This window comes from Ambystoma mexicanum, chromosome 2p (genome assembly GCF_040938575.1).
Source record: "Ambystoma mexicanum isolate Mex_15411 chromosome 2p, UKY_AmexF1_1, whole genome shotgun sequence".
NCBI lineage: Eukaryota > Metazoa > Chordata > Amphibia > Caudata > Ambystomatidae > Ambystoma > Ambystoma mexicanum.
In genome coordinates this window covers 864,947,320-864,971,727 of record NC_090923.1, presented here as the reverse complement: position 1 = coordinate 864,971,727, position 24,408 = coordinate 864,947,320, and positions in this window count along the sequence as shown.

The window sequence follows — 24,408 nt, the reverse complement described above, 5'->3', positions numbered from 1 at the left end:
TGTGTGCAGACTCCATCGATTACAAGAAAGAAGGACGATAAAGCTACTAGGTGATAAATGTAGATTTACATTTGGACTGTAACTCCCCTTGGGCACTCCTTATAGATATTATATCAGGTGTGCCGTACTTTACTAGAGTCACAGGAATCTTTGAAAATGGACTTTAGCGAAATATTGATGTATCACGACTATGCCTAAACGACAACACCTGATTAAGAATTGAAAACAAGAGCAATACACTGGCTAGTTTCTCACTGAGTATCTATTTGGCTAACTCTATGGTCCTCACAGACAGTGATGTGCATCAACTTGTGCTTGCTGTTTTTGTGATTATTCTTCAAACGTATCCTACTCTTGTCAGAAGAGACATTGATGTTTGCATTTTTTTATTGGATCCTAAAAATGGCCCAGTGATTAGAAGACTGCTAATCGCAATTATTGAACAAATATTACAACCGGAGGAGTTAAAGTATTTCTTTTTTCCTAAAATGATCGCAGTTGAAATGAGGAATAACGAGGTGAACACCATTTTAGAGAATGATCAAGCCCATGAACATCCAAAATTGCATAAATGGTGGGGATTAAAATGTTTTTTTTCGTGATATACATATGTACATTTATGCTTTCTGTCTTTCTGTTTCTCCTGATTTGCTTTTATATTTCATTGATCCAAACATGGCAGATGTCTATTTAATCCTTCACACTGCAGGAACTATTGTTGATTTGCCCATTACCAATGAACCAAAACCCCTTCTGTTATCTTCCCTTAGCAAAGCTGCTTTATAGTTGTTTCCATGGGCTGCAACAATTCTGTAAGGCAGACAAAGGAGAAGTGTGGAGGGTGATAATGAGTGAATAAATACATACTTGGAAAATACAGCACACCTTGGTATGTGGTATTAGCACATGAAAAAGGTGGGAGAGATTTTTGATGTACCAAGTATGAAGGACAGAACAGCCATCTTGATGGATCATTATTGTGCTTATGGCACCAAAGCCTACATGAAGCTGCACAGGGATTGGGGAGGAGCGTGCTCCTTAGTGCTTGTCTATGTTCCAGTGTTAGTGATTCCTCAGAGTGACCTGAACATTGGTGAATTTTGGAAAGCAGATGCCCATCTAAGGAGAAGAAGATCACTCAAATTTCTCAATCGAACAAGAAGGGGAATTATTTCTCAGCAAAATCAAAAGAAGTCTTTGATGCCATCCCGTATGAGCACAGGTTGGTCAGTAAGACTGCCTCAGTATTTATGGTTATCTTTATGCCTGGGATCCAGATGATGGTGAATGCAAGGGGGTTACAAAACACTCGCTAGGAGTTTCTGCAGGCAATTCACACCACCATTAAAGGATTTAATGCTATCAAGGAAGAATTGAGGGCCATACATCTAATGACCCTACAGAACAGATATGTCCTAAATATTATCACAGCTATGGAAGGAGCAGTGTGTGCCAAAATTGGGCCATCATGTTGCATATTCATACCTTCTCATGATGACAAGAATGGGACCTTGACAGAGGCCATAACGTTACTGACGAACCTGGATAACAAGATGGAAGACAATGCAGGAGACATCATAGATGATGGATGATTTGTGTCCATTTTCTCATGGGTCCCACAGTGGATGGTGAACATCTTCAAGCTTCTTGGAGCAATGTTGGTGATGGTGATGCTTGGATTCTGTGTGATCAGGATAACAATGTAAGAAGACAAACCAAGAAGGTAGTGGGAATGAGAATCATGATTGATATTGAATCCGGATTTGAACCTAATAATTGACTGATGAAGAAATCAGAGAATACATAAAGGCCAGCAATGAAGCACCTGAGAGAAAAAAGTTCCTGTATCTGAAGAACCACAAGAGGTACACGGGACAATGGGTTTATTGTAACTCAAATGGACAGTGCAGTTACATGACTTGGAGTGTGGACGAAGACATTAAATCAGCCGGTTCCATGATGGGAGTGATGAAGATTGGGACTCCAAAGACACACTTCTTCAAGAAAAAGTATCAAGATGTGGAGATGGATGAAGTTGTGGTCCATGAATCAACCAGAGAGGGGAGGTTAGAGGAGCATCTGAATGCCTCTGCAGAAATCCCACCCCCTACTGCCTGTATGTTGGAAGCCTGAAACTGCACCATGCTTGACACCAGTAGTTGTGACCATACCATGACGAGTGTTCAAGAAAAGGTATTAATCAAGATACCCATATCAGATGTATGCCTGAAGAGGTTATAATCTCTTGGAAGAGGTGCCTGAAGGAATATGAAGAATGAAGATAGAGAAGCTGGTGACATCACAAGAAGTGAGAGTGAGGCACTTAGAAGTTAAGAAGATGTTTGAACCATATAGAAACTGATGATGAAATAAAGAATCAAGTGAACGTCCTTATGAAGAAAGGAAGATTGTGTGTGTGTGTGTGTGTGTGTGTGTGTGTGTGTGTGTGTGTGTGTGTGTGTGTGAGACACACTGCAGAAAATGCAAACCGTTCAATTAATGTACAGATGCAGTAACGCAAGTAGACTAAGTGATCATAGATGCTGCTTATATGTAGTGAATAAACTGCAGGCTGTGTTTGTGTCCTTGCTAAGAATTCTTTGGAGATCGCACACTTGAAGGGCAAAGCTGTTTGGCTTGGTATCAAAGCTGGAGCAAGCCAAGGCAAGATATCTATCTATGAAGAACAGTGAACGTGAGAAGCTGAAATATCCCTCGTTAAGGTGCAAGGAAGCAACACTGTGAGTGGCAAGTGTATTAATTGAAGACAATTAAATGCTATAAAATGGGCCGAATTGCGGTCTCATGTCATGTGAGCCGAGGACTAGAACTGTGATAAGTGTGTACCTAAGTTTCCTTTAATTCCCAAGAGAAGAGAATCTAACACAAGGCCAAGTTTAAAGACAGTCTTCATGGCAGAAGGCATGGGCGATGCGAGATGTGGGGCTGATTGGGTGGGAAGTAAAGTCATGTCCACTTCCAGGCACCTGGGCATGGGCTTACGTGCTGCTGAAGAGCCGAATTTTTCAGACATGGCACGAGTGTGCCAACCAATTGTAGAGGGCCATATAATGAAGGGCCTTATAGTTTAAGTACCATTAGTATTCTGTGTACTTAATAAGTTTTGAGGATGACTTGCATTAGAGGCAGGTTTAGGATGTCCTATCACAACCCGTCCCAGTATCAAAACTATACTTAGATGTTCCCCTTAATCCAATACCAATCCCTAGTAGGTTTGTCTTATTTGTCATGTAGTATGACATCACTTATGACACATTTGTGTTATATAAATGTATTTTTATGTGATTTGCATTGAGAGCTCAATCGAACATCCGCTGATTTCCGTTGTATCTCCCTGTTTTAGACAATTTTATATTAAAACAGTCGGATGAAACTGTTCCAGCTTCCTGAGTCAGTCTGATTATTTGGTGTAAGAGATATTATGCATACCATCCTTTGCATGACATGTTACTGATTAAGTACCTTATGCTAAAAAATATCTCAAGGAATATACATGCCCTTGAGATTGTAAAGTGTCATACCGCTCATTGTGTCAAAGTCCTTGTATGGAAGTCCTGGCAAGCAAGAATACCAGGTGAAGATAAGTATTTGAAAGACTGCAAAGAAGACCTGGCAGTAGAGTATACCAGGCAAAGTTGAGAGTGTGCAATAAGTTACAGGGGGAGAAGTATCTCAAGGAAGACCCATACCCTTGAGATTGTGAAGTGCTTTAAGAGCGAAGACAGGAAAGGGAGAATTATTAGGATGTCACATGCCCTTAGGATTCTAAATTATTTGAAACATGAAGATAAACCTGGGGAAAGGAGCTATTTCTTCAAGAAATGTGAAGGCACCAAGAAGAGAGAGCTGTCCTTTTGGGGTTCTAAAGAACCTGTTTTTTCTTTGTTTTAACTTTTCATATTAGTTTTCATATTAGTAAAGGGAACCAGGGGAGCCTTTCCTTTCAACTTTGAATGTTATCCACTTGGACCATTTTGGTTGGTATCACATCTGTGTGTTGAAGTCGTACATTTGTGAACCTTAAGATCTAGAGACATTCTCCTGCACACTTTTGAGTAAGTTGTTTACAGTGTGAGGGCCAAAATAGGATCTTGGACACAGGACATTTTTTTACTTTGAACAGCTTGACAAAGGAAAGACCCCTTAGTTTTTGTTTGAAGTAGGGAAATACCTCTCAAAATGGTTTACCACTCTGAAGAGACTAGCTATGGGCACCTCATATACTAACTGTAGAAGGAAAGCTATTTGACCAGCAGTGGAGACATGGCCAATGATATACAGGGTTGCTGTACAGTAGCTGAAAATCCTAAAATATATCATGTTTCCCTTGGGTTTTTCCTTTAGGGTGGAGCACTCTGGAGCTCTTTTTCTTTAGAGGCGTAACATGAATGGAAGCCATAAAAGCCTTCAGTAAGGCTTTGACACCTTCCATTCATTCCATGCCACATGTTCTCTATCATTTGTATGCCGTAGAGGAGGAATGCAACACAACTCATGTTACTGCCCCCTACTTCTTTTCTGTCATACAAATGCTCCAGCAATTTCGCCAGCACAGATTTTCCTACCAGCACAAATGCTGGCGATCACCATGCGGTTAGCCCGCTTATGCAGCAACATAATGCAGGTGGACCACTTAGGGATTCATTGTAAATTTTGCCTGCCATGCTCACATTAGCCAGTTGTTCCACACTAATAAGGTCCATTGCTTTTTCTAATCGTCCTAATTTTGTATCACTTAATTGGTGTTTGAAGACATTCCACACAGCAACAACAGAGTTACTGTCATCCTAAACAAAACCTTATAACTCCCTCCTCCTCCTTCTTGTGGAGACTGGAGCTCTCTGCTGAGCTAGATGAAGTACAGAACCCTTTGACCAAGTGAAGTATACATTATGCTTGATCAATGTCTCATCATAGCTTGTCTCATAATATCCTCTTTGGTTTTGATTTTTTTAGTGTCTTGTAATAGTCTAACATTAAATCATCAGCCAAATAAATGTTAGTTTGCATTAAAGTGAGTGAAAACTGGAATACCCATGAGTATGTTTTGTGGGCTTAGAGCTGTTTGCCTGTTACCTATGCTTCACATGCTCATGAGGGATAATGGGAGTGTATCTGGCCATTTTAAATTTGTCTCGGTACATCATTTGCAAGATTTATTCCAGGATCCTGTTCTGCCATTCCACTGCCCATGTGGATTGAGATAGCTGTGGGCTCTGGGGCCTTTGCAGAATATGTGACAGTGTACAAGTTCATTAAAACGTTTTCCTGTGAAATGCATTTCTCTGAAACTGTTATGTTCGCAGGCAAGCATGGTATTACAATTTGTTGTAGGGCAGTGTTAATCCCATTTTGGAGTCCATAGCACTCTAGGGGGATTTTGGCAGCATTACCGTGAGTAGTAATTTCACTGCAGTATTTATGCTAATATTTGGCCTTAAAGTGGCTGATTTACCTCCACCATAACGTTGGAAGAAAATCATCCAGTTCAAGGTCAAACTTTCTGTGCAGTAGAACCTGGAGCATCCCAAGTGCCAGATGGAATTACCAATAAATTATCTCAGACCCAATAACCAGACAGACTCAAAGAATATGGCAAAATACTATTTTATTACAAGCTCAAATAAATACGGGAAACCTGGTGAACACACAGATTGTAGCTTAAGCACTAACATATACATTTCAATTGTACAAAGGCTTTTTACTGAGATGTACATCATCAATGATGTCATCCTGCGTGGCAAACAGTAAAAACCTAGTTAAAGGAAGGATTGGTTAAGGGAACATATATATTTATATTTTATTTAAGTGTTAGTAACATAATTGTCTGTTGCCTATCAGATATGAAGGTCCAAAACTACCACTTACTACATGAAATACAGATTAATAGCAGAATCACAACAACTGATTGGTCCCTCCAACAATGTACGGTACACTGCTTCATAGACCCTCATTATTGGTTGGCATTCTCTCCCATTCTTGAACATTCTGCTTGTTAGCAGTGTGAGCACAATGAAACCCACGTGCCGGGCACAACATCAGACCACTGCCCACTTTGGTCAATTAGACTACTATATCTCATTGGTTAGGCCCTAAGCCAAGGCTTTTTCTCAGTAATTGACTGTTCTCTTCCTTGGGACTTTTAAGGGAGTGTAGGTGCATCACTATCTTCAGATAAAGCTCAATGAATAGGCCTTGTTTTCGAGTCTTGTGCCACGTGTGAGGAGACCATGATTTTGTCAATTTCTACCTTTTATTTAATGCTATTCAATTCAATTAGGCTGGGTGCTATTAAGCCTCTTGGGCCCTGGAGACTTGGTTGCTCTGTCTTGCATAGGGGATCTGTATCTTTAATTGTTCAATACTTGGCTCTTGCCCTTTTTGTCTCCTTCACTTAATCTAAGAGAAATATGTCCTGCATATGTAGTTTATCAGCTTACTCCCCTTGTGCTTTGCAATTGCATCTTGATGTGGCAGCCTTAATCCCACGCCAGACAGACATTCTTTGTTCTTCACACTAAGCCGTTTTCCAGCGTATGTCAGCACTGCAGTTTTGGTCTCTCCCTGAAAGGCTTCCTTGCTCACTATTGTACAAAACCGACGTCCATCTTTCCATCATGGCCGCTTTACCTGCATTGTATTGTCTACTGCAGCAAGCTTCTATGTCTCTCATCTGCCTTGCGTTTCTGCGTATACACATTTACTGATTCTCTTCTTACATATCTTCTTAGTGTATATCATTTGTTTGCATTTTCATACATGCTTCTCTTGTTACTTATGTTACATCATCATGCTTTAAGTATTCACATATTGATTCAGTACGTCCTAGTGTCTTCTCTTCAAGACGTCACTTTATTCTTGTCTGATTTCATCTAAAGCTCTTCTATGTTCAGTGGTGTATGCAGTAGGTTCTTACAGTAGGATGGAGGTGAGGGGGCAGGCTCTAGAGATGACGTGTACATCTGCCTCTTTACATTGTAGTTAGGTGGCACAATAAAAATGACAGTAATTCCATTACCACACAAAAGGTTTCCACATCTTTTTCCTTCATTACTGAACTTGTAAAAAGGCCTGTTGTGTTGCTGACAAATAATACATGCATTGTTCTTAATACTGTTGTTATACATTTACATTTTGGTGCATACCAGTTTGGTTTGAAAGCAGTGACCATTCCTACTTTGAAAGGGTGTGCCATTCCTTCATAAACATAGGCAAATTAGGGTAACATTATGCCATTGGTGATTCCAAATCAATATCTGGCAACCTCAAATGTGATCATAATGTAAAAGGAACCCTGCAACATTCCATGATTGTTTTGGAATGTATGCTGCAATGTCTTGTTTTTTTAGCACGGCTTTGCAGGTATGTAAAGAGAGGCAGCTGTATGTGGTCAGTTTGCAAAAACATGGGTAAAACCAGAGTGCAGGAAAGAGACATTTCCTTTTTCCTTTCATAACCTCACCACAAAGGGATTGGTATGCAGCATGCTTGACAATAGCAATTTCTCAGACATATTCAGCGCCACGATGCTTACGGGTTGCTGTGCGCTTAACACATGTGAATAAATAAATAAATAAATATTAAGAGTGTATAGCCATAAACAGCATTTTGTTATGGGTGTTCCTGCTGAGGTCTGGAAGAGCTGCCGTTTACATATTCTCCCATTATCGCGTACCACTCCAAAATCCTAACAAACGTCAGTATACATAGTCCCATTTGTTTTTTCCCTGAACGACGTGGTCTCATTAAGTCAAGGAGTTCAGCTATCTGAGCAGAGAACACATTAGGGAGGTGAGCACTTTCTACTGCTGCCTGAACAGGATATACAGCAGAACTGGCAACCGCTTTACCTCAACATCTTGAACTCTTGATCTACCTGCACAATAAATGATTTGTAGCTTTTTCAAAGGTATATCGAGAAGGTTTTCTAGGGTATGACTGGCCCAATGCGACAGTAATACAGTCATGTGGCTCTCCATCTGCTACACTGGGCAATAAAGAAGCAGGATAAAGAAAAGGGCGATGGGTATGAGCAATGCGGGAATTGTTGAACCCCTTAAGTGCTAATGGAGAGAATATTCATCTTAAATGTGCAATCATTGTACTGGATGTCGACTACACATCAAACTAATCCATCCAAGTCTGAAATTATCCTCATCATTCCCCCTCTAAACATAAACTCATCCATCATGTGCTCAATCATATGCATTTACAAGTATTTCATCCGTAACTCTGGGATTCAGCCAAATTCTTAGGCTTTACAATTGACACCAGTCTGGCCTAACAGAAACACACAGCCAAGAAGGACCAACCAGTCTGCTACAAATCTTCATCCTTTGCAAAATCAAACCCTTCTTCATGCTGCCGGACCGTTGTACCATAGTGCAGGCATTTGTGGTTGCTCACATTAATATTGGAAATGCAATTCTGATGAAGTGCCTAGCCAGAAACCTGAATCCCCTAAAATTAGTCTACCATTCTGCAGCACTCCTCATTAGAGGTGGTGTAAATTGAACACAATCATCCATCCAACGTGAACTAAACAGGCTTCCTCTCAAGGACAGGCTGCTGTTCAATCTTACATCTAAAAAGCAAACACGAGTAGCAGACCAGTGTACCTAGCGGCTAACCTCTACATATCTGCTAGCACACACTCCTTGCACACAGCAAATGAACCTATCGGTTTGATTCACAACTCACCACACATAGCAGACCCGCAAACTACACTTCTCGTGTCATGCACCCACCCTCCGAAGCACAATCCCTGAACTGGAATGCCCCCACAATCATCCAATTCTGCAAAGCTCTCAAAAAGTGACTTTTTCAACAATGCCTGAGCAATGACTAATCCCAATGAACACACAGCTTGAGGCATTGTCCTAAACTCACAGTACAGAACTATTGTTAAAATATACCTGCCCTAGTACTGGCTACCCACACCCTATACAAAACTCTGCTGCTCTTAAGAGTGGACCATGCTTTTAACAAAATCATAATAATATTTCAGACTCTGCCCACTCCTGCAGTTAAGTGCTTAAAAGAATAATTTCATACATATGGTGGACAGTGATCTCTTATTGTTTTAAGCAACAGAGCAGTGACAGTGTGGGTTACAGCAACAGGTAATGGAGATCCCAAAAACACACTTTTATATAATTGTATAGCCAGCACAGGGGCTGCTGCAGATTCGAGAAAAGGCAGAATTTCTCAGGCATTGTGCCTCATTATGAGTCCAGCTCGTAAATACCGGCACGGCTGCACCAGAGTCATTCTTTTTCCGGCGCCCGGCAATGGGCAATTACCAGAGCATTACAGCCACGGCGGACCCGGTAATTGCCCATTGTCGGGCACCAGAAAAAAATATCCCATTCCCATTTCAGTTTAATTGGACTCAATGGGAATGGGGTGGACGGTAGCACCGGCACAATTCAGAATGGTGCCGGTGCTAACATCAAGGTCTGTGGGCGGGTGCCACGGCACCCGCCCCCCTGCAGAACTCTTAATTTGCCGGTCCAGAATTAACGGTACCAGCAAGCTTACACGTACCATTGTTTCCAGACCAGAAAGCTTGTAATGACCCCCAATGAGATTTAACACAGCTAGAGCAAACTCATCATGGTCATGATAGAAAAGTGTATTAAAGAGCTTCCTCTAATCAAGCACCCCTAATGGTGTCATGATGCTGAAAGCATGCATGAAACAGATTGCTAAAGACAGAATAAAGGAGAGAATATTAGCGAGGCCCCGAACCACTGAGAACAAGCAAGTGCAGCAGTACACAGTTTACAGCACATATTGGGTTGTGGTAAAGGGTAAGTGGTACTGGGTATTTACACAGGTAGAAGAGGAGCAGTGCATGGTTAGGAAAATCATTTCTTGCTGCAATACAGAGTTAATGACATTCACCATTCCGTACTCTGCCTCGTAACGCAGAGCGACTTTCCGGGAGCAGGGGGATTTGGGGGAGAGGGAGGCTGGGTAGAGGGATTTACGAAATCCTAAAAGCCTGCATATTGCATATGGCCCTATGTGGTTGTCATGTTGGGATGAGTGACAATTTCAACTTTGGATAAAAAAATGATCCTTGCTGATATTTACATCTTTTGGAGCTAGTGTGTAAGCAGTCAGCACAATGGGCCTCATCACAAGTTGGCCGGTAACGCAGGCGCTAATAGCGCCGGATCACGGGTTGGGTGGATTTGGAAATCCTCATTCCCAATTGAGCCCATTTGGGAATGTCCCAGTCCCCATTGGGCTCAGTGGGGAAATTTTGATCTCATACTGCCGGCGAATTTCCCGCCGGTGGTATGAACACGAATCTTTGGTGGATTTCCCCCCAGCTCTGAGCTGGGGAGAAATCCGCCAAGGCCATGATCTTGCGGACCCTTAAATGCAGTGGTAATAGCGCTACCGATGCATTTAAGGGTTACCGCCAGAATCGTGATAAGGCCCCATGTCTTTGTTTTCATAGAGGTCATCTAAAATCCCTCCCTTAGATATACAGAGGATCCCGAAGTTTAACTTCCACAAAATATTTTGCCGTAAAAATATAACAGGAGAACAGGTACTTGACAGAAGCACGCGTTGATCACAAATCTGACCCACAGATATAGGTTACCACACAGGGTGAAAAATAGGTTGATTAGTGATTCCAATGGCTTTGACAGAGCTCGAGAAAGAGGAGAAGTTGGAAGATCGTGGTACCAAAAAGCCACCTGGCATGGTCCAGTATCTGCAACGGGTCAGCCTATTGTACATAAAGTCCTTCGTGATAAGATTACTTTCTCCCAGGCTGTTCTAGTAGGAATGTTCCCATGGAGCAGTAGGTATAGTGTATTGTTGGTGGAAAGAAAGGTTATCTGGATTGGGAAATCGGGAATAATAGGGAATGGTGGTGGGAATGTTTTCAGATGTATATTGATACATTCAAACTTCTAGTGACTATCTTATTCACAATATCCCTGTGTAATACTACTACTCTGTGCAGTACTCCCACAGGTCCGGATTCTAGATCTGTTGGTTACCTCAAATTTTGACATTTTAGCGCTAACATAATTTTGGCTAGAGCAAACGACACCAAAAGAAGTGCTCTTAACCAACTCCCAAGATCACTCACTTTTACATGCTGATTGCCTGATGGGAAGGGGTGGGGGTTTGTAAATAAATCTTTACAGTTCCACATGGTGCCTCATGAGACTCTAGAAGACAATACTTCCCTCACTCTAATTGTCCTCTATATGTCCCCAAGAGTCATGCCATTTCCTGAGGAGACATTTCTTAATCTCCTAATTTCACTTACCAAGCATCAGTCTCCATTCCTAGTTATGGGAGATTTTAATTTTTGTCATGACAATCTAACAGACACCAATACTAGGTCTCTCGTGGATGCCTACACCTCCATTGGCTATGTGCAAGTTGTGGAGCTTCCTGAACATAGTGAAACACTTGTGTATAGGCGCGTTTTAAATGCCATATCATATCATAGTACGGGCCATACCCTGAACTGGTTATTGGTTCACCAGCTCCCCTTGACTTCCTTAGTCATTACACCCTACATATGGTCGGACCATTGCTTGTTATCTTTTGATATTATCTGCCCAGCTCTCCCGATTAAATTGAATTCTAATCCCCGAAGAGAAATAAAAATGCATAACTTGAAGGCTCTCATACCTGAAAACTTTGCACCACTCCTGTTGAAGATGTTAGGCCTTCTAGAGGAATTTGAAAGTGCGGACGACCTCACCAACCACATTACTAAGTCTCTCACTGAGGTTACTAATTCGTTGGCACCCTTAAGGAGCTGTTCAATCAAACCTGGAACTAGAAACAAAACTTGGTTTAATGAGGTCATCATTTCCATCAGTGAGCAGAAATTCACTGCGGCGTGTGAATGGCACAAAAATCCATCTTCCCTTACGTTGGCCACCTATAAAACCTTTGTTAAACAAAACAAGGAGGCCATTACCAAAGCCAAGTCTGAGTGTTACAATAATAGAATCCAGAATGCCAAGTCTGACTCCAAGGAATTGTTCACAATACTAAATGAGTTTAAAAGCAAACCTTCGTCTGCACCTACTCCAATAAAAGACAAGCGCTGGTGTCAGACCATTCATGATGTCTTTGCTAAAAAGGTCATTATGCATCAATCTAACACCTTCCATGTCAAGGATTCATGCCCATCACATGAGATAGCAGCTATAGCTCATAAAGTATTGGTTCCCCTTCAGGCTCCACCTTGTACGTTTGATTTGACCCCCTGCTCTGAATTATTTGTTTCAGAAACCATCGTTGCCATGAAGCCCACCTCATGTCATAGTGATGCTTGTTCGGCTAGCATTTTCTTTGAATGCCACGAAATCTTAAGCCTGTGTGTCACTAAATGTAATAATCGCTCTTTTATGGAAGGCAGTGTCCCCCTCTTTTAAAAAGCAGCCTGGGCAATCCCCTTATTAAAACAGGAATCTTTGGACTCCTTTTCCCCAGATAATTACTGGCCTATTGCTAATTTGACATTTTTATTAAAGGTTTTGGATAAAGTGGCACACTTGCAACTTCATAATCATGTTGAGACCCACAATATCCTTCTCCCTTGTCAATCTGGGTTTAGGGAGGGCTTCCGCACTGAGATGGTTATGCTGGATCTCAAGGCTAATCTACTCGAGAATATGGATCAGGGGCTCTTATCAGCTTTGATGCTGCTGGATCTGTCTTTGGCTTTTGATCTTGTAGATCACGATCTCCTAGCTGAAAGACTCCAATCAGTCGTGGGCTGTTCACCTAAAGCCGCCCTCTGGATCTCTTCATTTCTAGGTCCAAGAACTGTACATGTTAGTGTGGGTGATGCTTCCTCTGTCCCTGCTTTTATCATATGCGGCATCCTGCAGGGGTCTTGCATCACTCTGATGCTGTTTAACATCTATATGATCCCCTTCCTGCTCATGCTCCTCAGCCTGGGTGTGCTGGTGGCTAATTATGCTGACGACATGCAAATTGTCATCACACTCTCAGGTTCATATTCTGCGGGCTCAGCAACTCTGAGTACTATTTACAGGTCCATCCACGTTTGGATGGCTGTAAAATCATTGGTATTAAATGCAAGTCAAACAGAGCTTCTCATCATTGCCCAAAGTTATATGTTGAGATCCCTGCCAGGAGAACACGCTAAATTCATAATCGTGGACACACCCATTGTGGTACAAAAAAAGTAAAAACGCTTGGAGTGATTCTTGATGCTGAACTCTCCATGCGTCAACATGTGGCTGCTGTCAGATCTGCTTGCGGCTTGAAAAACAAGCTGCTACACAACATACAACGCTTTCTCACTTAAGAGAACCTGGCAACTTTAGCCACAGTTCTTGTGAACACTTGGCTGGATTACTGGAACAACTTGCTTGCTGGTTGTGCTGTCTAAGTTATAGCTACGCTTCAGGTCACTCAGAATGGTGCAGTGCGGGCCGCTATTGGTCTTACCAGACATTCTCATGTCACCATGGCTAGCATGGCGTACACTGGCTACCAGTGAAATATCATATTATCCACAAAATTCTAACACTAACTCATAAATGTGTGGTTAATGCTACCCCGGATTATCTGAAGGCACGTATTCAGTCATACACCCCAAGTCATCCACTCACATCACAACAACATCTGAGATTAATCCAACCTAGGTTCAAGCTGGCGAAGGCAGGCGCAAGCAGCTTTAATATTCAAGGTCCTTGTGCCTGGAATGCACTGCCACCGAGCATCAGACTGATTGATACACCATTAAAGTTTAAGAAGGAATTGAAAACTTAACTCTTCAATCTTTCACCGGATTAGTAATATCTTGATTTGTGCGGTCTGCCTCCATGACCCCCGAGCCTGGTCCCGGGTTTCCCTCAGAAATCTGCTTGCAGTTTACTGGTTAGGATTGTTGTTCGTTTTTCTTTGTTGTTTGCGCGTCCTGAGGCTTGCGGACTTGCGGCACAATGGATTAAAAATACCATGTGGCTCCTCATTGAATGGAAATATGTTTATAGTACTGCCTTTAGTGTACATGTTCTACCCCTCCTCATTGAATGTAAATATGTTTATAGTATTGCTTTTAGTGTACATGTTCTACCCTTCCTATTTGGCGTGATACATCCGGCACTGTAACCCTAGCTGGACCTCACCCCACAGTATGTAACAAAGCTTTGCAACCCTCTTGCTGCCTTTGCGCATGGCTACCCTTGGGTTAGGTGCGCATTACAAATAAATACAATACAATTAAATAAATAAATGACTAGATTTCCCCAATTGGCAGTGGTCCCAAGTAGCTATCTTGAAGGGGCTTGCACTAGAGATGTCAAATGCTCATATTCTAAACTGCTCCCAGCAATGGATGGACTGGAACAAGCTGCAGGCCACTCCCTTCTACTTAAGAAATAAGCTAAAGGGCTAGGTGGCAGTTACTGCTGTGGCAACACTGATGTCTTGGAGCAGGCATTTGTAGGGGGTAATCTGGCAGGTGTAAAGCTACTTACTGGTGCAATGTAGGATGTTTGCATTGAGTGGCTTGCTGTGGAGGTACATTCTACTGTTTTCTTCTCATTTTTCTCTTTGAATTACCTTGGGACAACTTGAGCTGGCCCAAAACAGAACAGTGTTGATTACTTGTGACACAACTGTGAAAATGCCCTTTGTTGTATGTTTCTATATAGTGTTGTGTACACTGTTTTTGTTTAAAACACACCCGGTGAATTGCAGCCTCGGGCAGCACTTACTTGAGTTATCTGTTTTACCAATCTCTTATACTCAGATGTGCTTGTCATTAAGGGACTCTTCTTTCACATCCTTGACGAGGGTGCACAGTTGCACTTCCCTATGTTTTTGTATTGAAATCTGTCCGTTGTCTCTTATGTGCTTAGCGAAAGCAGTGTAATAATTAAAGAAACTGTTTTTGAGATCGAAATAAATATGTCCAAAAACTGTGGAACTGTTTGAGGATGTCACATCCTGATTACTTTTGTTATTAATATATGTTTTCATTGCAATGCAAGGAAACATCACACAAGATTGCCAGCATCAGAAGGCAAACAAAACAGACCCTTTATATATTCTTTTCATTATATTGATAATCATGGAGAAGTTATTACAATGGGGAAGAAGGATAACTCAGTTGCCACGTGCGTCTCTTGGAAGCAAGAAAGCGCATCACAGGTTCGACCTCCAATCCCGCTCTTGGAAACCACTCGTTGGTATTAAGTGTGTTATAAATTAACAATTACTCTGTATGTTATAGTGGTTCTCATGACCTTGCATGTGCACATCTGTTCTTCATTTGGTCATAGATTTAATTTCTTGCTTACACAGACACACTTCCATCTAGTCATGCACGATGCGTCCCTCTACAACCCCATCTCCCAAGTGCCTGACAGCTCTGCCCCATTTGCTTTTGAAATTCCTAGTGGCCCTTCCCACTACCCTGAGACAAGAAAAATAGCTACTCTTTTAAGGCCTTTGGTAATGGTTGATCATATGACATTCTGCTCCTACAGTAGCCAGTTGCAGAAACAGGCCATCTAATTAGTACCTTGGATGGAGTGGTGTTCAGTCTACTGTTGTTTTCCCTAAGCGTGGATGTTCTCTGATAATGGACCAACACATTCTGTAGACAGATTCCAATGAATAAGAATTAATTGGAATGCTATCCAGTGCCTCTGATGATGTGTACAGTCTTCCATTGAGATTCTGTCTATCACGGAGAAGATTGCCCGGGACTCCTAAGCTGTTTGGAATAGTTAAGCTTGCATCTTGTAAATTCAAGATATTGGCCATTTGATGGGGGGTGGGGTTCTCTCGTTTGGTGCCCACGATTTCCAAAAATAACCACACATTTCTGAACTCTGGTTGCCAATAGTTTTACTCCCACTATCAAATCTTACCCACACCATGAAGCAGGGTAATTGATGAAATACATGTCTATTGCCATGCTACTTGCGATTATCCTTCATTTCATTGATCTGCAACTATGAGACTAGCCACTTAGGGGCCAATTCATAGAATTCGGCGCACAAGTGGCGCACGCGGCTGGCGCACAGTGTGCGCGTGCGAATCCCTGCGCCAGCCGCGTGCGCCAAAACCCATTTCCGCGCACAGCGTATTCATGGATTCCAGCCACCAAAACCAGCCGTGGCGCATAGTGGCGCAGCGACCTTGCAGCAGCGCCAGTTACGCCCCCAAGAACGCCTTCCGCGCAGGGAAAAGCCATCAAAATCCCCAATCCAGCGCAAAGGGCTGCGCTAACCCTGTACCAGCACGGCAAGCGGGCTACGTGTATTCCAGGGCTTCACGTGAAGTCACTCACGCGATCGGGCCTGGGGGAGCGGGCTATGTGTATTTCAGGGGTTCGCGTGAACTTTTTCACGCGATCGGGCCTGGGGGAGCGGGCTACGTGTATTTCAGGGGTTCGCGTGAACTTATTCACGCGATCGGGCCTGGGGGAGCGGGCTACGTGTATTTCAGGGGTTCGCGTGAACTGATTCACGCGATCGGGCCTGGGGGAGCGTGCTACGTGTATTTCAGGGGTTCGCGTGAAGTTCCACACGCGAATAGCCTGGGCGCGTGTATTTCAGGGGTGCGCGAGAAATTCTACACGTGAATAGCCTGGGCGCGTGTATTTCAGGGGTGCGCGAGAAATTCTACACGCGATTTCAGCAGGGTACGTGTATTTCAGGGGTGCGCGAGAAATTCTACACGGGAATAGCCTGGGCGCGTGTATTTCAGGGGTGCGCGAGAAATTCTACACGCGATTTCAGCAGGGTACGTGTATTACAGGGGTGCGCGAGAAATTCTACACGCGAATAGCCTGGGCGCGTGTATTTCAGGGGTGCGCGAGAAATTTTACACGCGATTGGGCTGGGTACGTGTATTACAGGGGTGCGCGAGTAATTCTACACGCGATTGGCCTGGGTACGTGTGTTCCGGGGTGCCGTGAACTTTCACATGCGATTGGTTGAAATCCACGTGTGTTCTGTCATCACGTGCAATGAGGGATACACCCTCGCACGTCACGTCACAGACGCGCTCACGCGCTGAGGGCCTTTGGTCCAATGAAAATGCGTATGCGTGCAGACGCGCTTACGCGCTAAGGGCCTTTCCTCGAATTACACGCTGACGTGCAGATTTTTCACGTGCCAAATCACTCCGTATCAAGCTGGCCACGCGTAAGCACACGGAAGACCACGCTCCTGCCCAGAAGGCCGAATCACTGCCCCCCCAGTGCCCCGAGCAGCCTCCCACGTGCCATCTGCTGCTGCCTGCCTGCCTGCCTGCCTGCTGCTACCGTGCCCTGCCATTTGGTGCCTGCACATCAGCCATCTGCAGGGGTCCAGTTGCTGTGTCCACCCCTGCTGGAACAGTAGACTCCCGACTGGGATACCATCGCTCCACAGCCCAGCCCCAGGACCCAGTTGCCCACCCACGCCTGCCTCGGGGGTCGCCATGTCGGGGCAAGCACCATCTGAGACCAGTGGCGACCCCCAGCCAGAGAGGCAGAGGGCCACCAGCTTCAGTGAGAAGGAAGTTGGTGTCCTGGTGGAGCATGTCCTGGGGCATTATGATGCCCTCTTCGGAAGACCACGTGCCAACAAGGAAGGACGGGAGAGGATCTGGGACGATGTAGTGGTTGCCATCAACGCGGAGGGGGTGGCAACCCGCGACATCAAGCACATCAAGAAGCGCTGGTAGGACTTGAGGTCCAGGACCCTCAATAAGGCCCGGCGCCTCGCGGAGGGGGGCCGGGCACGCCTGAGTGACATCCAGATGAGGGTCCTGGAACGCGTAGACCCAGCGCTCCACGCCCAGATCCTTCGGAGGCAGACCCATCTGGAGTTGGCCGGTAAGTGGCCAAGCATTGCTGTGTGAGACAGGGCATGTTGCAGTGTGCTGGTTGTCTGATACCTGCCTGTATGTGTGACATAGGCCATGTACGTATGTGTGTGTGCAGGGACATCATGGTCAGGCATGTGAGTACAGTGATGTGTTCTATTGCAACATGGGGGGCTCTGTGCGGAATGGACACATGGAAGCATGGCAGTCTCTGTTCCTGGACATGGGTGGGGGTGAGGGATGGGTGCTGGTCCCATGTACACGTATGGTGTCCATGTGTGTGTGTCTGACCTGCGTGTCTGTGACTTGTAAATGCCATGGATGCATGACACATGTCTGTGACAATGTTCAGATTCACTGATGCAGCCTAGTCATCCTTGTATCCACTGCGTCTGTGGTGTACGAGGCCAGATGGATGGAACTACGGTGAGGTGTGTGCATGTGATGGCAAGACCCATGATGCATGTGAGTTTAAAACCAACATTGTAAGAATCATGAGTCCCTTGGTCATGTATGCCAATGTCCATGGCATGCGCCATGCCTGTTACTGTATGTGTTTTGCCTGCACTGACCCATGTGTTGTGGAGGGACATGATGGAAGTGATGTATGACAGTGCCACTCATCTGCTGTTGCTTCCTGTCTAGGGGACCATTGTACAGTACCCTGATGCTTGTGTTCTATGTCTCCCTCTACACAGTGGCAAGTGAAGAAGAGGGCGGAGAAGGCGCTGTGGAACAGAGCGGTGGGGATGCCGCCACGACTGCAGCGGAAGGGGTGGGTGAGCCCCCACAGGGGCTTGCACCGGCGGAAGATGGCGTGGAGACATCCAGGTTGGTGGTTTCCACAGAGGGGGAGGAGGCCGCTACTGAGCCACACATGGGGCCTGGTGGGGGCATCCCCGCTGGTGCAAGTGGTGCAGTCCAGGGCCAGGGGCAGGAGGCAGCACAGGTCGCCGTGGAGGTCCCTGTGCATGTCACTGTCCCTGACACTGTGACTGCACCACCATGCACCAGCAGGGATGCCCCATCCCAGGCCCGTCCGCAGGTAGGGGAGATGTCCATGTCATCTGACACTCCTCTACCTGCGGACGAGGGGACCCCTGGCCGTGTGGAGAGGGTCCTGATTGGTGTCGCGTTGCGCACGGCTGCCATTCGTGATGAGGTGCATGCTTCCCGGGAGGAGCATGCACATCATCACGAAGAGCACCGTGCGTACGTGAACCATTTGGGAGCCGCCATGGTCGGGGGTTTCCTACATGTGTGTGGCCTTCTGGCGACCCTCTCCTCCTCTGTGGGGGCTATGCGCCAGTCGTGCTCCATGCCGTCTTCCGGCCCAGATGCCACCAGGGCCCCCTGTGGACCTGCCCCGACCAACGCAGCCAGCTCGGTGGGGACCCCATCCCTGCCACAGTCGGGAGTCGAAGGTCCAGCAGGGGTGGACACACCAGCAACTGTCCCCCTGCAGATGGAGGATGTGCCGGCATCATCTGGCAGGGCACGTGCACGACGGCATCGGTGGATTCCATCAGCCTGGATGCCGTCGTGCTGGCAGAGGCAGTGGCGTCGGAGGCAGCAGCAGGCTCGACGTGGGAGGCATCATGGCTCGGGGCCATCAAGATCAGAGGGGCAGGCATCGGCCGGAGGGCAGGAGAACCCTGGGATGGCAGTGTCTTCCGTGTGGGAGCAGTTGGTCCAGCGGATAGGTGCGGAGCGGCAGCGGGCGGAAGAGGAGCGGCTCACCATGGTCAGGGCGGAGTTCTCCATGCGTCGGGCGTTGAGGCGGGCTGAGTGCCTCGAGGAAGCTCGCAGGGAGTTTGAGGTGGACACGGGGTTGACCCTGTGAGACCTCGGGGCCAGGACAGAGTCCCGCCTCCGGGACATCGACATGGAGTTCGATGATGCCCTGGCCGGCAACATCACAGAGTGAGCCGCAGGACTTGCCCGCTGCCATTGTATATAGTTATATAGTTAGTGGTAGGTTTCCTTTGAATTCTTTTTTTTTTATTTGGTTGCGATTGGACAATGCGCCACTTTTTTGTATATAGTTCAGTTTTTAGTTAGTTGACATAGTTAGGTTTCATTTGGTTGGGCTCATGGACCCGGGATTGTCTTGTAAATGGTTCTTCTATGGATTTTTTGATTTTTTGGATTTTTTTCATGGACATTCATCTTCTATTTTGTTGGTTTTCTTTGTGGTTTTTCTGATTTCATTTCCATTCTAGTTGATTTTCAATACATTTTTACTTTCATCCTTCAATGTGTCGTATCATCTCATTGCTTTCATGCATGTCATGTTGGGTGTTTTAACATTCACTTGCAGCCATTGTGTGTGACAGACATGTGTTCATTTGCATTATTTACATTGGGTGTGTAACATGTAATTGCCTTTGATATGTGGGTGGATGTGATAATTGGTTGGGCCTTTTGGCAGGGGAGGATGGCCATTAAGGACATGATTGGGGATTGTTGGGACCCAGGTGCAGGGGGGCATGGATGGGACATGGGCGAGGGCCTGGTGGAGGGTGCCCCGCAATGCTGGGGGGTGGGGGTGCAGGGGGACATGAGTGGGACATGGTTGGGGGCCTGCTGGCAGGTGCCCCACAGTGCTGGGGGGTGGGGGTGCAAGGGGACATGTGTGGGGGCCTGCTGGGGGGTGGGGGTGCAGGGGGACATGAGTGGGGGCCTGCTGGGGGGTGGGGGTGCAGGGGGACATGAGTGGGACATGGTTGGGGGCCTGCTGGCAGGTGCCCCACAGTGCTGGGGGGTGGGGGTGGTGGGGGACATGAGTTGGACATGGGTGGGGGCCTGCTGGCAGGTGCCCCACAGTGCTGGGGGGTGGGGGTGCAGGGGGGCATGAGTGGGACATGGTTGGGGGCCTGCTGGCAGGTGCCCCACAGTGCTGGGGGGTGGGGGTGCAAGGGGACATGAGTGGGGGCCTGCTGGGGGGTGGGGGTGCAGGGGGACATGAGTGGGGGCCTGCTGGGGGGTGGGGGTGCAGGGGGACATGAGTGGGACATGGTTGGGGGCCTGCTGGCAGGTGCCCCACAGTGCTGGGGGGTGGGGGTGGTGGGGGACATGAGTTGGACATGGGTGGGGGCCTGCTGGCAGGTGCCCCACAGTGCTGGGGGGTGGGGGTGCAGGGGGACATGAGTGGGACATGGTTGGGGGCCTGCTGGCAGGTGCCCCACAGTGCTGGGGGGTGGGGGTGCAGGGGGACATGTGGCTTGGCTGGGGGGCATGCCCATGGTGGATGGTCTGCCTGCGGGACATGACCAGGGGTGCAGGCTAGTCCCCTGTGGTGTGGGCTGCCTGCAGAGGTCGTGGAGGGGGTAGAGGGGAGACCTGGGAGGACCCACACTGGCAATTCACCTCTTCAACTTCCCGCACACCCACGTAATACACTGCCCCACTCGCACAGGCCCAATCGCGTGTAGGATTTCTCGCGCACCCCTGTAATACACGTACCCAGGCCAATCGCGTGTAGCATTTCTCGCGCACCCCTGAAATCCACGTACCCAGCCCATTCGCGTGTAGATTTTCTCGCGCACCCCTGAAATACACGTACCCAGGCCAATCGCGTGTGGAACTTCTCGCGCACCCCTGAAATCCACGTACCCAGCCCATTCGCGTGTAGATTTTCTCGCGCACCCCTGAAATACACGTACCCAGGCCAATCGCGTGTGGAACTTCTCGCGCACCCCTGAAATCCACGTACCCAGCCCATTCGCATGTAGATTTTCTCTCGCACCCCTGAAATACACGTACCCAGCCCATTCGCGTGTGGAACTTCACGCGCACCCCTGAAATACACGTACCCAGGCCAATCGCGTGTAGAATTTCTCGCGCACCCCTGAGATCCACGTACCCTGCTGAAATCGCGTGTGGAACTTCACGCGCACCCCTGAAATACACGCGCCCAGGCTATTCGCGTGTGGAACTTCACGCGCACCCCTGTAATACACGTACCCAGCCCATTCGCGTGTGGAACTTCACGCGCACCCCTGAAATACACGTACCCAGGCCAATCGCGTGTAGAATTTCTCGCGCACCCCTGAGATCCACGTACCCCGCTCAATCGCGTATTTGACTTCCCGCGCGCCACTTTTTTGATGCGCTGGGACTCTACCGCCTGCCTTCGTGTGGCGGCCGTGTTTCAGCTTGTGCGTGTCTTTGCCTGTGCGTGGCTTTGCCCTATTCGATTCCATGAATACGTGTGGTTCGAGTGCGTGTGGGCGTTCCGTCTGCTTCCCTGCAGTACATCCCCAGTTACGCCCTTATTTTCCCGTGTTGTTCCCCATTCCGCGCGTTACGCCCCATGTCCCGACCACTTTCTGGTGTGTGCGCTGAGGTTGTGCGCTTTCACTGTGCGCGTCGCGCACGCCTTTCGCGATGTTGCAGTGACTTGTGCACCATGCATGGGTTTGGCGCACATCCCGCGGTGAACACGCGCAGGGACTTCCATGGATCGCACGCGTGCGTGTGCGCCTGATTTTTTTCCGCTTGCGCCTGCTTGCGCCTGCTTGCGCGAAGATTTTCGGCGCACGTTTGTTCCATGAATCGGCCCCTTAGTATCTTCACCTTTGTAAACCGCAATGCGATGATACAGTTCCAGAGGACAAGCATCCAAAATGCGTTCTAGTATAATGAGATCAACCAACAAGGGTCCCCAGACTATATATCAATGTATTACTGGAATATTTCAAACGGTTTTCTACTGAGCCAGAACGTTCTCAAACGTTATACACACGTTTCTCTCCAATGCTACTATATGTCCAATGCTACTATATGTGTGTTTCACACTTCCAGTCAACTCAAGAATAGAACTCTCACACTGATGATGTGAGTAAGTAGTAAGCTCTGTCCTCCTCACTCACCTTCGAAAGGCCAAATAAAATTAGACGTACCAGGATACAATGTTTAAACCATCTAAATACACAACAGCCTGGCATTTCAGGTGACAGTGATGAGAACGAGAGCCTGGCACGTTACCTGCCCTGTGTGGTTTCCTGAAGTGTTCACATCATAACATCCCAGACTTGCCTTATCAACTCTAGAGCTTCTCGGTCAGTTTGGTGCTGCATTTTTCCAACTTGAATCTCTTTAGCTGCTTGAGTCACACGTCTGCTGCATTTGTCAGTGGAAAGCAGGATGCTTGAGTATTCAAGGTGCTGGCTGAGGTTGCTGCGTCTTGCCGGTTTTCCTTGTCACCTCCATCTGTGAGTGTGCCACCTTTCTCTTCTTGATACTGACGGGATTGCCGCCATAAATTCAGCATTGGTCAGACCACTCAGCTTAACTAGTCGTCCGGCATAGCCAACTGTACCAATAGGCTCACTTGGTAAATGGGGTACAGTATTGGGCACCATTGCCCGGCAAGATTTAAGACTTCACAAGAGCATATTTCAAGTTCCGCCAGATGAGTCCTCTGTATATGAGACAACAGTAAAATGTTGGCACACTAGGAAGGAAAACAGATACAATGCAGAGGTCTTCACCGGTATTCAATTTAGGGCTTATTCGCTCTCACAACAGGCAAACACCGTTCATGTTAATAAGCAATGCCGTTCCCAACTGTGACTTTAGTCCCTGTGATGAGAGTTTAGGGTTCCTCTTATAGACATCATCCATTCTTCTTCCCCCCAAGGCTTGCAAAAGTATGATGGAATGCAAAGATGATTAAAAGCAAAGAAAAATCACTAGAAATGACAACGTTTGCAAACCAGCATCATGTTTCTAAGCCAAAACACATTCAGACAGTCTACCCACAATTACATCTCAAATGAGTGACAATTGAGTCATCCCACTGTGCTAATTCAGTGCACCTCTCAGCTGTTTGCCACAGTTCAGAATCCACGACAGCCCAAGTGTGCAGCAGTAGTCTCATGCTATTAGGCGTGATTCCGAATGTCCAGGTCCATTTGGTACTGTAATCCTGAGCCACAAAGCCTGACATCACAGCAGTTCTGGAGAGGCTTGGGTCATCTCTAAAATGCTTTTGAGCTAATTTTTGCAAATCCCATTTTCAGATGTGCATCTCAAATATGCTCCAGGTCTCCCCAGATTTGCCTCCGTTTTAGGGTAAGGAAAACATCAGAGATGCTCGGGGACATATCACCATTGGTGCCACTGAACATGTCTGTGAATCAGGCCTCATTACGAGGTTGGAGGTAGCTGGCAAGGCTTCCTCCAAACTCGCATCCGGGTCTGGCACCCGCGAATGGGCAATTACCGGGCTATTCCGGCCCAGCCGGACCCGGTAATTGCTCAATGGGAATGGGGAGGGTGGTAGCACCGGTACCGTTAATTACGGTACCGTTGCTACCATCATGTTATGCCCGCAGGTGCCGGTATGAGCAGAACTCCTAGTATGGCGGTACGATAGGAACGGTGCCGGTAGTGATAAAGGCGCCGTTGTTGCCTTACCGTCATACGTGTAATGAGGCTCCAGGGCGGACACTGCTTTATCACATATAGGTTGCCTGTAATGATGGGTTATAACATTTGTCCTACAGTCTACTTTGCGAAAGCGCTCAACAA